The 12,551-nt window shown below is 50.6% G+C and overlaps 1 long non-coding RNA gene across 1 annotated transcript; it reads left to right on the forward strand.

Annotated features, from left to right (window-relative positions):
- Nucleotides 1-5,760: 5,760 nt before the first annotated feature.
- On the forward strand, nucleotides 5,761-7,443 carry LOC125754446 (uncharacterized). The gene is made up of 2 exons (XR_007408703.1): nucleotides 5,761-5,990; nucleotides 6,240-7,443. It is a non-coding gene; the product is annotated as an uncharacterized LOC125754446 (long non-coding RNA).
- Nucleotides 7,444-12,551: the final 5,108 nt, after the last annotated feature.

The raw sequence follows: 12,551 nt of genomic DNA on the forward strand, positions 1-12,551 counted from the left end.
ACTAGGACATTGCCGGTTCTGCTTTTTTTTTTTTTTTTTAAATCTTCTATTTTGACTTAGAGAGGAATGTGCATATATTTGCAAAAATTTTGTTGTTGTTGTTCAGGATGAGTTTACAGTAGAGAAATTACATTTTCTGCAAATGGAATTGATATTCTCTTCCTCTCTCTTTTTAGTTCTCATCCTGCCTAAAAATGTAATTCCTCGAGTTGAAAGATTTTTTTTTAAAGATTTTTATTTATTTATGAGAGAAAGAGAGAGAGAGTCAGCATGAGGGGCAGAGCCAGAGGGAGAAGCAGATTCCCTGCTGAGCAAGGAGCCGGGACAATGTAGGGCTGATCCCAGGACCTTGGGATCATGACCTGAGTTGAAGGCAGATCCTTAACCGACTGAGCCACCCTGGTGCCCCTCAAGTCACATTATTTTACCTAGGTAGAGCAATTTAAAGTGAAATTGAAGAACTGGAACCTTCATTTTGTTGAGCCATTATATTGCAGAGGTTCTGGACTTCCTGAACCAGATTTCTTTTATTTGGTCTTCTGCAGAAGGACAAAATAAACAATCCCACAGAAGACTCATGAAAGGAAGCACCTTACCAATAAGAACAGAACCACCCAGCACTTCTTTTAATTTGTTTGTTTCGTTTCTTTGGAAAGAGTAATCTAGGGGCACCTGGATGGCTCAGTGGTTGAGTCTGCCTTTGGCTCGCGGTATGATCCCGGGGTCCTGGGGATCGAGTCCTACAGCAGGTCCTCTGTGAGGAGCCTCTCTCTCTCCCTCTCTCTGTCTCTCTCTCTCTCTCTGCCTATGTCTCTGTCTCTCCCTCTGTGTCTCTCATGAATAAATAAATAAATTCTTTTAAAAAAAGAAAGTAATCTAGAGCTACGTGTGTTAGGAGCACGATTGTGAGAGGAATTTTATTCAAAAGCAAGTGAATATTCTCACAAATGCTCAAAGTTTACTGCTCCCAAAGCTCCAATGGACACCTTTTCCCCTTGCTGATTCTTCTCTACTTCACCTCCTGGAAATGCTAACACACGGTTTTTCGAATCTATAAAACTCAATGCAATGTGCATCACTCTCTATCTTATTCCCTCATCTCACTAACTAGCATCACCTTTGGGCACACATCCACCAGGTGTTTTCCAGAAAGATTCCATAGTAGACTGTTGGCTCTTCTCACTCTTTTCCTCTTGCTAAGTCTCTAGGGACTGATCTAATGTGTTTAACCATCCCCCCTCTTTAAAAAAAAATAAATGAAGCCTTTAGGTTTGTTTTAGTATTTCTTCTCACCTAGAAACTCCACTGGCAGGTTGAGGCCCTTGTAGGGTATGCAGTGATAGACACTGAATCCCATCCTTACTGGTATTTGCTCCTTGGAGGTGAAAAAATAAATGTTTTATAAAGCTCAAATTGGCCTTATCAAACAAAACATCTGCTAGATCAGTGAATGACTGGTGACAGCAGGAGACAGCAGTGCTGGCCTCTCCAATAGAAGTCACTGCAGTTAATGGAAGCTATTATGGGAAAATTCTGGCAAGAAGTTTTCTTTTTCTTTTTTTTCTCCTCGACAGCTAAAAATTTTTTAAAGAAAAAAATGTATTCACAGTTGCTAGGGTAACTGTGGTTTCAAAACTACTGTAACAAAAGCCAGATATCACATATCAAACTACCAAATTGTTAATTTGACTGGTATTTTAAAATAACTACTTAAAAGAGATATTTTCTCCTTATCTAGCTATAGAGGGCAGAAAAAAAGGGGAGAATAGCAGGAAACTAAAGGAAGCAAAGAGAGGAAAAGGAAACTGGTAGATTCAAGAGATGTTTTTGCTTCGCCAAATATTGGTTGGAAATAAAAATCCTTTCACCATGTTACAGATACATTTGCATACAAGAATTATTTAGTTAGATTCAAAACATAAGGAGGATACTGAGCTACCCTGTTTTCAATTTCTTTTCCCACATTTCAAACCCTGCCTGGGTTTTAAGTGAATGGTTTTCTGTGGGCACTTGGTAAAGGAACTGGTTACTTAGGAGAGTCATGCATGTTCTGAAATCTTTAATGGGTGATTGTATTTTCCTGTGTCTTGCTTTTCATCACTTGATTTAAAGGGAATATAATAAAGCCATTAGGGCTTGGACTCTGGAGTCAGACATAGCTAGGACTGAACTCCTTTTCTACCTTTTGCTGATCCGTTTTTTCATTTATAAAAAGGATATCAGGACAAATGTGGTTACTTCAATAAATAAATTGCAAGGAAAGAAATAGAGGGAGAAGGGCCTATAGATTAAAAGAGATTTGAGAGACTAAATGTGTGGATATTGCTTAGATCTGATTTGAAAGGAAAAAGAGCAATTGTAAAAACTCATTTATGAGACAACTGGGGAGACTTTGAACACTGATGTTTGATAATATTAAGGAATTATTTCAAATGTGTTCAGGTACGATTAAAACGTAGTAGTACGGTTCTGGTTTTTTAAAAGAGTCTTTTGATATTTTAAGACGTACTAGGGTATTTACAAATAAATGATATGACGTCTGAGATTTGCATTAAAATATGGGAGGAGGATATGGATGGGGTAGAGATTAAACAAGGTTGGCAAGGAGCTGACAATTGTTGATGCTGGCTGAAGAATACAGAGGGGCTCATTAGCATATTTCCTCTACTTTCAAATATATAGTTGAGCTTTTCCATAATAAAACTTTAAAAAGAGAGATAGCAATAATACTCACCTGATAAGATTTATTACGTGGATTAAATGAAATGCTGTGTGTAAAGCACTTGGCAGAGTGCCTGGCATATAATAAGTGCTGGATAAATGTTAGCCATCTCTAGTAGAGACAGGGCCTCCTCTCTTCCATGTGCAGACCTGAAAGCTGGCCCATGAAATGTGCGGCAGATTGGAGCAGCTAAAACCTCACTCCTTCCGAAACAGAAACTCTGAACTGTTTCTATGTTCATCTTCACCCAACCTGATTTTGTACTAGGCCCTGGGCTTTCCACACACAAACAAAAGTTCTATCTTAAGGTAAGCTATTGGTTTTGGCTTTAGTTCCACAGTGAGTTTTAGGTGGGAATGCTATTTCAGTGGAAAATAGGAGGCAAGAACTTTTTTAAAGTTCAACTATTACATTTTGAGCATATTGCCAGGATCGTCCTACATAGTTTTATTTAACTCTTGTAACAATCCTTCCAAGTCTAAATTATTAGTTTGTTAGGAGAGGAGGAAACTGAGAAGTTTCCTGGTCTGCCCAGGATCACAGCCTCCAGTGGTGGACCTTGACTCACATGGAGCTCCTAAAAGTCCCAAAGGGCTGAGCAGTCCTGGCCTTCAGCCCCCTTGCCTCTCTTCTCCTTGTCCTAGCTTAAAAACAACCACAGCCCAGAAAAAGTTAAGTCGATATTCCCAATTAAGAGTCTGAAGTCATAGTTATGTCCTCTGGACTAACTGGCAACAGGGTGGTGAAAGATCTGAATGTCTGATGAGGAGAGTCACGGGCTTGGGTGGAAGCTGGGGGCCCGCAGAGGGGAGACTCAGGAAGAAGGAACAGAGAGAAAAAGGATTTCAGGATTGCACTGACATTTGTGTTTAATTTTCCTCGTGTTCTAAATGCTATTTAACTTTTAAGGGAAAGAGAAAGCAGAGAGATACCTTATAGGAGAACTGTTCAAATCCAAAAATTAAAAACAGCCAGGCGCCATCCAATACTGTCGGCCTTCCTTCCAGCTCCAGCTGTGATTTAGTTCGGTGGTTGCGCCGACACCCTAAACTTGCAAATGATGAGTTGACTTTAGAATCCGGCCTATTTAAATCAAGCGGGCCCATTCCACGAAGGGCGGGTATCTGATTACAACCGGAGTTATTGGTTGTTTATATCCAACATCCCGGGGATGCAGCGGCAGAGAGAGGCACCAGGAGACACAGATGAGGCCCGCGACGAAATGCCCCAGGAGAAAGCGCTAGTGCCTCCGACTGTAGGGTTAACCTCCTGGGCCCCCGTGCAGAGCGGCGGGCGAGCTCGGCTCTCTCTGCAGCCCCCGGGCAGATTTCCCACTGACCTACTCTCCCTGCCGTGGCCCCGAGGCCCTCGCCCTCGCTCTCAGGCGCTGCAGCAGCCAGGCTGCGCCCGAGCCGCCCGCCTCCCGAGCCGGCCTCCCCGGGCCCGACCACCCCCCGCTGCGGATCCCCGACCCCACCCCCCCGCCCCCTCCAATGGGTTGGGCTAAAGTCCTCTTAATTAAGAAACAATAGCTATTTAAGAAGCTGCACAAATAGCGCGCTCTGCGCGCGCCCAGGCTCGGCTTTGGAGTTCGGGCGGGGAAGGGGGGAGCGAGACTGCGGGCGGGGGCCGCGCTGCACCCCGCGCCCCGCCCCGCCCCCGCGCCCCGCCCTCGGCCTTCCCGCCCGCCCGGGCCCGGGGGGCGGAGCACCCCCCCCCCCCAGCTGCAGGTTCCGAGTGGCGGGAGCGCGGAGCCCGCAGGAGAGGGCGGCCCCCAGGTCAGCCGCAGGCCCCCGCGCCAGGGCGCGCGGCGTCGCGGCCGCAAGATCCTTTTCTTCCCGGGAGGGAGCGGCCCCTCGATCCCGTGGAGGGTGGAGGCTCCCCGGTGGCGTCCTCCCGCCCCCCGGGGCCCGGAGGGGGCCGTGGGATTAGGCTGGAGTGACTATTCCTTGGGCTCGGTAATTGCGCACACGCTGAAATCTTCACCGTTGACTTAAGTTACTTGGCGCAGCGAGGGCTGGGGCCCTGCGTATTGATTAAACGCAGCCTCTATTTACCTAAACAATAAGTGTAGAGATTAGCGACGTTCGCTTGATCACAATAATGGGGTTGGCGATTAGGGGGCAATGCATCCCAGATGTGGCCGGGCCTCTGGCCAGGGGGCGGGCGCAGGCTTCTGGAAGAGGGGCGCTGGGGGCTCCGCGGGCAGAGGTGCAGGGCCCCGCGCGGGGCGGGGGCGAGGCCGGGGGCGGGGGCGCGGCGGGCTCTGCGGGACCTGAAGGTCTCGGCGCCCGGAGAGGCGCCCGGAGCGCCAAGCCCGCCTCCCCGCGGCGGTGTCACCTGCCCCCAGGCCGGCGCGTGCCCGCGGAAGTGTGCGGCGGCGGGGGCGCACGTGGCTGCTGTGTGCGGGCCTCCCTCTGCCCCCGTGTACGCCTGGAAGCGAGTCGGGGTGGAGGGGTCAGTCTGGTCTCGCCCCGGGGGCGGGTGTGACATCCCTCGGTGCGTGAGACAGGAGAGGACCCCGGAGGGCCTGGACGGGTGCCGCCCTCCAACCCCCGGACTGGCCTGTTCCCGGGGATATCACAGTACAGGGCTCCTGGGTGGGAAGCTTATAACCAAACTCCTTCCTCAGCCGGAGGAGGGCCCTGAGAAATCCCTGGAAGCAGGCGATTGGAAGGAACTGAGAGCAGAACTCAGGAGAGCGAGATCTGGGGTAATAAAGGGCAGAGGATGGGGGGATCCCTTGGTGGCTCAGCGGTTGGGCGCCGAGCTTCAGCCCAGGGCGTGATCCTGGAGATCTGGGGTCGAGTCCTGCATCGGGCTCCCTGCACGGAGCCTGTTTCTCCCTCTGCCTGGGTCTCTGCCCCCCCCCTCTTTATCTCTCTCATGAATGAATCAATAAATTCTTAAAAAAAAATAAAGGGCAGATGAGAGCAGTTGGTAGTGGGGTGGGGGTGTGAAATCGTGATCCCCTTAGAAGGGTTCCTAAGGAACCCAGGATTCCCACCTTATACCGGCTGCAAAAGACCCGGGTAGCAACTCTCCCAAAGCAAGTGGTTTCCCTGTTTGTTTTTCCCTCTTCCCTCTGAGCCCCACTATCAGCCCGCTCTGCTTGCCATTGCACATTTAGGCACACGTTCAAGGATTGGTTCCAGACGTCCACGAGCAAGCCAGGACGAAGCCCTTTCCCGCCAAACCACGGAAGGCTGGGAGACAAGCAGCGCCTGCCCCAACTCCGGGAGTGGGAACCCGGGAGAAGACTGGAGGGGTGAGAGGACCTAGAGCAGCGCGAGGAGGGAGGCGGAAGGAAGAGAGAAGGTTGGGAAAGAGACAGCGAGGGAGGAGGAAGAGGAGGGAGCAGCAGGGGCAGCGCGGACGTGGGCTTGGGCGCAGCCGCCCCCCTGGGCGCCCGGGGTCTCCCTCGCCCGCGGAGCCCGAGCGGACTGGGGGAGGGGGAGATAAGACAAAGGGAATTCTCCTCCGGGAAGTGCCAAGTGCATCTGTCCTCTCCTTGCAGGCTCTGGAAACACTGGCAGGAATTTCCTTGTCGTGAGAAGACCGACGGGCGTCTGCAGCGGTGGAGACAACTACAAACAGACTTGGGGCCGGGAGGAGGGCGGGAGGAGGGGTGGCGGGGGCCAGCTTTGATCGCTTCAACTCTGTTGTAATTTTGTCTTCTCCACATTAGCCAAAATAGTCAGCCCTAGCTAGGGGTTCTGTTCGGCGGAGTCCCCTCCCCCCCACCCCTCCACCCCCGCGTCCTGTGCACGCGGGGAGCTGGGTCGCAGCTCCTCCCCAGTCGCGCCTGAAACTTCAAGGGCTCCTGGTCCTGTGTTCCTGCCGTAATTAGGAGGCCACACAGCTCTCCAGCACTGCGTTACACAAGTATGTGAGTCCTCCTCCCCCTCTCCGGGGACAGACCCGGGGAAGGACGGCAGCTGGGACCGCCCCGGGCGGTGTCCTCCGTTGGGGGAGTGGCTTCGCTGTGACCCCCGGCTGCTCCTCCCGGCCTCGGTCTTTCTAAGCTCTTCCTTAGAAAGTAGAGAAAGGGGCAAAGAATGTGCATCTCGCCACCCACCGGACAAGCCAGGCGAGCCTGTGTCTGTGCTTGAAAAGTTTTCTAAATAAATTGCTCTGGTGGTTCCAAGCGGTGATGAACAGAGGCTGAACCCGGGGGCTTTCTGCAGAACAGTGCAATGGATGTAAAGAAGCTGGAGCCGTCCTTCCCCCAGCCTTTCCCTTTTCTTCCCCCCTGTAAATCAGCCATATAAATCATTCGCATTGTTTAAGGTACATTGATCAATCTAATGGCTTGTAATAGGCTCCTAATTGCCACTTGCAGGGTTCTGCAGGTTCCTGTTTGAACAGGGAAGGTTTCGGTTCCAGCCAAAGCCCACCTTAATCCTGAGGCTGGATGATTACAGACCCAGGAAGAGCAACACAGTGGCCAGGCCACTGCAGTCTCAGTGCCTCAGGGGAGGGAGGAGGGGAGGGGGGGCTTGCTGGAGATATTTACTATTCTTTTCTTTTTTCTTTTCTTTTCAAAGCCCACTTCCAAATTAGCAATTTTCTCTCTCTCTCCTTTTCTTTAACAAATTACTAATTCTCTAATGAGCGAAGCCCAGGCTATGATTTATTGATTATTGTTTATACCAGACAAGAAACCTTCCTTATTTGCATCCTTTATGTCTGTCTGTACAGTAAAAATCTCCTTGGCGGCACACTGGTATTGTCTTAGGCATACCTTTTCTTTTTATTTATTTATTTCTAACATGGTAACCCCGGGAAGCTGTGATAGGAAATCATAGGGGGGGAGGGGCATGCTAAAAAGAAGGAAGAAGCAGCCAAACTTTCTCCAGTATGGAGTCCTGGAGATATGCCTACACTCCTGTTTAACATCCTGTGCTTGTAGTGTCTCCTCCAAGCCCTGGAGGGAGAAGGTTGAGTTGGAAGTATCCTCAAAAGTTGCCTATGAAAGAGTCTAACTGAGGAAACTGGTACCCTGGCTGGAAGTTGCTAAACGATGATCATCGGAATCCTCTGGCCTTTGGCTTTTTTTTTTTTTTTTTGTTAGCTGGAAAGATTAATGTTCCCAAGATGATTCCATTTAAGTTGGCTGAGACAACAAATTGAACAAATTGTGCCTTATTTTAATAGAGATGCTCTAAAAAAGAAGAAAGCCAACACCGAATGACACATTTGCTTAGGTCTGAGACCCCTCTGTGGTAGTTGGTAATGGAGGGAGGAAGGTAAAACTCCTAGCCGAATAGGCCCCCCATAGTTTCCGAGTAATGCAGTAAACAAATCTATGATGCTTGTTGAATAATCTTCCAATAATTGCAGTCATTAAAATCATCACACAGTCTACAGTCACCTTCCTTCCTTTGACACACCAGAGTCTTTCCTTTAATTGTTAATGCATTTTTGGCTCAGATAAACAGATCAAGGCAGGCTTAAAATATAAGGCCCAGATACATCCAGCAGCAGAAAATTAGTTGTGTAGCAAATGTTTGGAGTGTACTTAATACACTAGGGGTTTTCACTTTCTCCAGTAGACCTCGCAGGCAAGAAGGATTTGCATCTCCTGCCACCCCTAAATAGCAGTATCACTTCTGAGGTAGAGAAAAGATCCTTCCAGGCTCTTTTCTATGCGAGGGTTGGGTTGGAATTAAGGCGTTATAGAACAAGTATTAAATGAAAGCTCAGCAGAAATTGTGGGAGAGTTCCTCAATTTTCAATTAATTTTCTCCATTCATTTGATCTCAAGCCTTGCGCTTTTTAAAATATAAATATGTGTTAACTAGAAAAGATTCCCTTCTAATCAAAAGCTGCATTTCATTTGCACCCACAACTGGCAAGCTCCAACTGTGGAAAGGATTCACTGCACTCAACAGGCGCTTCCGTCTGTACCCGTTTCCTTCGCCCTTGTTCGTGGCAGGCGACTATGGTACACAGGGGGCAGCTTTTTTTTTTTTTAACCCAAGTTATTAATGTATCTCCCCAATCCCCACATCGTGCTGACCTGATAATCACTGCTCTAGTGTAGATCATGCAAATGAAAAGCATAATTAACTGAGCAAATGATTCAAAAAGGGAGCGCCGTGGCTTACCAAATAAGTAAATAAAGGCAGGTGGGAGGAGGACAGGTCAGATAAATGCTTTTCCCGGGCTCCTCTCTCTTCCCTCTCCCCTGTCTCCGCCCCCGGGGCATCCCGGTCCTGGTGGTCGAGGCTTTGGCAGCAGCCAGCAGGGCCCGTGCGAGAACCTTCGGTTCCTCCTCCCCCAACGCCTCCTCTCCCGCCCACATCTTCAAGTCTCCCCAAGTCCACCCCCCCCCCACCCTGGTGCTGTACGTGCGCTGCTAACTCTGCGAGTGGCCGAAGCCCCGGGGAGTCTGGGCAGACACCTAATATTTCGAAATATTCAGAAGATAGATGGTCCTCCCGTCCCCACCCTGCTTCCTGTGCTTCGGGGAGAAGCTTTTTTTTTTTTTTTTCCCCTGTAGTGTAGGAGCTCCAGTCCTTCGGATCAGCGCTAATGACGGAATTGTTTCCCCGGCTCTGCCTTCTAAACGCAGCAACTTGAGCAGTTGCTCAGATCAAAGCTCTCGGGAGAGGCAAGATGGGAGAAACAATATTTGTTCAAAGGAAGTGAACTCTTCCCTTTAATTACCCTATTCTTCTTTATTAGGATTCCTATTGAATTTTTTTTTTGCAAAAAAAAATTATGTTGATTTAACCATAGTGTATTTGCGATGTAAATATATTCCAAGATGAAAACGTCACGGATCAATTGTAAAGGACCCGGATACATAATTTTAAAAAATCAGTTTCAGTGTATATGAGGTTCTCACCCCACTTTCGCTGCTCAGTCAGATTTGTTTATGCAGAATCGACATTTAATAGTGCTAATTGCACTCCAGTTAAATTGCCCTGATTGCAGAAAGGGAAGCAATTTTCGTGCTCTCTGTCTGGGTTTGGAAGAAATTGTTTTATATTCACCTCTTTATAAAGAAGTGGAGATAAGGCACCGGGGCCTTTGCACAAATTGCACTTAGGGGCTGACTGGCAGCATTCAGGCGCTATAATAGAGCATTATTTGGCCGTTTTGAATAATGTAAAGCGTTTGCTGAAAGCTATTCTCCCGAAAATTGCTTTAACTTTTAAAAGGGTGATGATTCACTCCAAACCAGGCCTTTGTTACATTGTCATTATTTCCCCAAATGTTTTAACAGTCAGCTCAACACTTTAGCATAACACATTGATCTTTGTTTAAAAACTAGATTTTTTAGAGGATGAAAAAATCTGTCACACGGAAAAAAAAAAAAAAAACTGGACTTCTTTGGGAAGATTTCCTTGGGGCCCCACCTTAGAGTTGAAGTGGCCCGGGTGTCCGCCTGCGTTCGTTTGGAAGATTTCCCTAACTTTTATTGTGATCCGGACGCGTGCATCTAAAGGAATATCCGAGTGCCCACGTAGGGAGTCTGACAGCTGGAACCACGTTGGAAACGGCAGGAGGGGGAGGGGAGGAGCGGAGAAGAAGAAGAGGAAGGCAGCCGGGGCTCCCGGAGCCCGAGGTGCCAGCGTGAGCTGTTTTAAATGGTTGACTTGAAAATGTCACTAGTGCTAAGTGGCTTTTCGGATTGTCTTATTTATTACGTTGTCAGGTTTCCTTAAGGAGGGGGTGTGCTGGAGGTGGGGGAGGAGGTGGTAAGGGGAAACCTCCGCGCTTCTCCTACCCCGGCTGCAGTGGGTGAGTCGGAAACGCCTCGCTGCCACTTAACAATCCCCCTATTAGTAAATCGACGCGGAGACTCTACGGGAAGCCGAGCACCAGTCTCCCCTTCCAGGGCAGAAGTCACCTGTTGGGAACGGCTCCCGGGTCCCCCTGCCGGGCTTCCCGGCTCTTCCAGGCTGCCTGGATGCCCCCCCGCCCCTTAACCTTCCAGCCTGAGTCCCCCAGGGGCTTTTGACACCTTCTCCAAGGCCACCCCCCCTTCCCTTGCACCGCAGTCCCCCAGGGCACAGTGCTTCGGGATAGCCGCGCGGGTCTCCTCACTCTCTCCCCTCTCCTCTCCTTCCCCTTTCTCCTTCACAATCTCCTCGGTGCTTTCGCCCCCTTAAAACAATGTGTGTATGTGAAGGGGTTGGGGGGGGGACCATTCTGAGCAAAGGTATCATAACGAAAAGCAAAGAAAGCAACCTATGCAGCCCTCCCACCCACCGAGTGCACCGGGATGCACGCAGGCTCCATCTTAGGGCACAGGGAAGAGCCCCAGGGGTCGCACTTTTGGGCCAAGCCATACTGCCAAGAGGAGAGAAGACAGTTCGGGGCACGCTTCCACTCCTCCTTACTGGGTCCCCTCAGCAGCGACTCCTCTCTTGCACCCAAGCATTCGGGGGTCCTGGTTACAATGTCTTCTGAAAAGCTGGATGTGGGTTTGGAGGGGGGAATGTGGTACATTAAAAACCAGCCCCCAGGTCTGTCCGAGGACGCTGGTATTTCTGGTTCAAAAGCAGCTCCAACTGGCCTGAAGAAGAAAGAGAAAGCGAGACCCAGAGAGCAAAGCGACCAGCTCAGCGCTCGCTGAGGGGCTCCAGCACGCGCAGTTGTCTGCCTGGGGACACCTCTTTGCACACCGACAAGATCCGGAGAGGACTTCAGGATGCTTCCAGCCTGCGAAATGCGGAGGCGCCCACGTGTGGCCTTGTGCCCCGCGCTGGCGGATGGAGGTCCCCAGGAGAGGCTCCAGGAGCACGGTCACGAAAGCAGGGCGCTGCGTGGGGAGAGCCCATCTCTGCACGCAGTGCCTGGGCTGCGCAGGAGAGCCTCCAGGCCCAGGGGGTCTGGGCTGGGAGTGGGCGGAAGCTGGGGCAAGAAAACTCGACTCCAGGCTGAAACGTGACGTGCAAATCTTCACCGGGTTAAACAAACAGCGGAGCAAGCTGCTGCTTCGGCGGGGGTGGCGGTGGGGGCGGGCGCAGCTCGCGCGGGTCTATGTTTCCAAAGTTGTTACAGCGTGAAAATAAGCGGCTTCGTGCAGCGTGTTGTATGGGTTGATGCCTCCCACCCCCACGCCGGCCCCCTGCGAAACCCGGCAGATAATCAGCACTTCCCACTGTTTAGTCGTATTTGACAACTGGGTTAACCTGGTATCTAGGCGCTGGCGAAACGGTACAAAGGGTGCCCTCAATTACCACTAGAAGCTTCTGGTGTGAGTGGCACTTGTATTACCCCCCGGGTCAGAGGCCAGAGCGACAATTAGGAAGTCACTTAGACCTCTGGGGGAAGGAGCGGGATGCGCAGGCTCCAGGCCCTCCCAACAAGTCTGTGGGTGTAGACCTGGACCGAGAGGCCTATTTCTCTCCTCTCGGAGGAGCTGTCCTTTCGCGCCCTCTCCTCAATGTGACTCCGGGGTGGGTAAAACCGAATCCCAGTTGCGGGGTGGGGGGACCGGGGGTGGGGGGTGGGGAGAGACGAACTGGGTAGAAGACAAACGACAACGATAGAACTGCGAGCGAGGATGATGGATTCCAGCTGAAGTTGTGCTTTGCAGGCGAGAGCCTAGACACACCAAGTGAGCGTTGACATTTCCGTCTTTACTTAGGCCTCGCTGCTGCGGCCTCCGCCTCGGCGCCCCCTCCCCTCTTGCCTCCTTTCCCACAAGTGGGGAGTGGAGCGGGGCTGTCAGTTCTAACTTGCATCATCTCGGGGTGGTTCGGGGGGCTTGTGGCTGGGTCTCGGCGCGACTTCAACCTGGCTTGGTGCGTGTGTGTAAATGTTTAATTGCACTGTAATTTCTCCGGGCTCTAGCCCGCGCCCCCCCTCC

Source organism: Canis lupus, chromosome 36 (genome assembly GCF_003254725.2).
Source record: "Canis lupus dingo isolate Sandy chromosome 36, ASM325472v2, whole genome shotgun sequence".
Classification (NCBI taxonomy): Eukaryota; Metazoa; Chordata; class Mammalia; order Carnivora; family Canidae; genus Canis; species Canis lupus.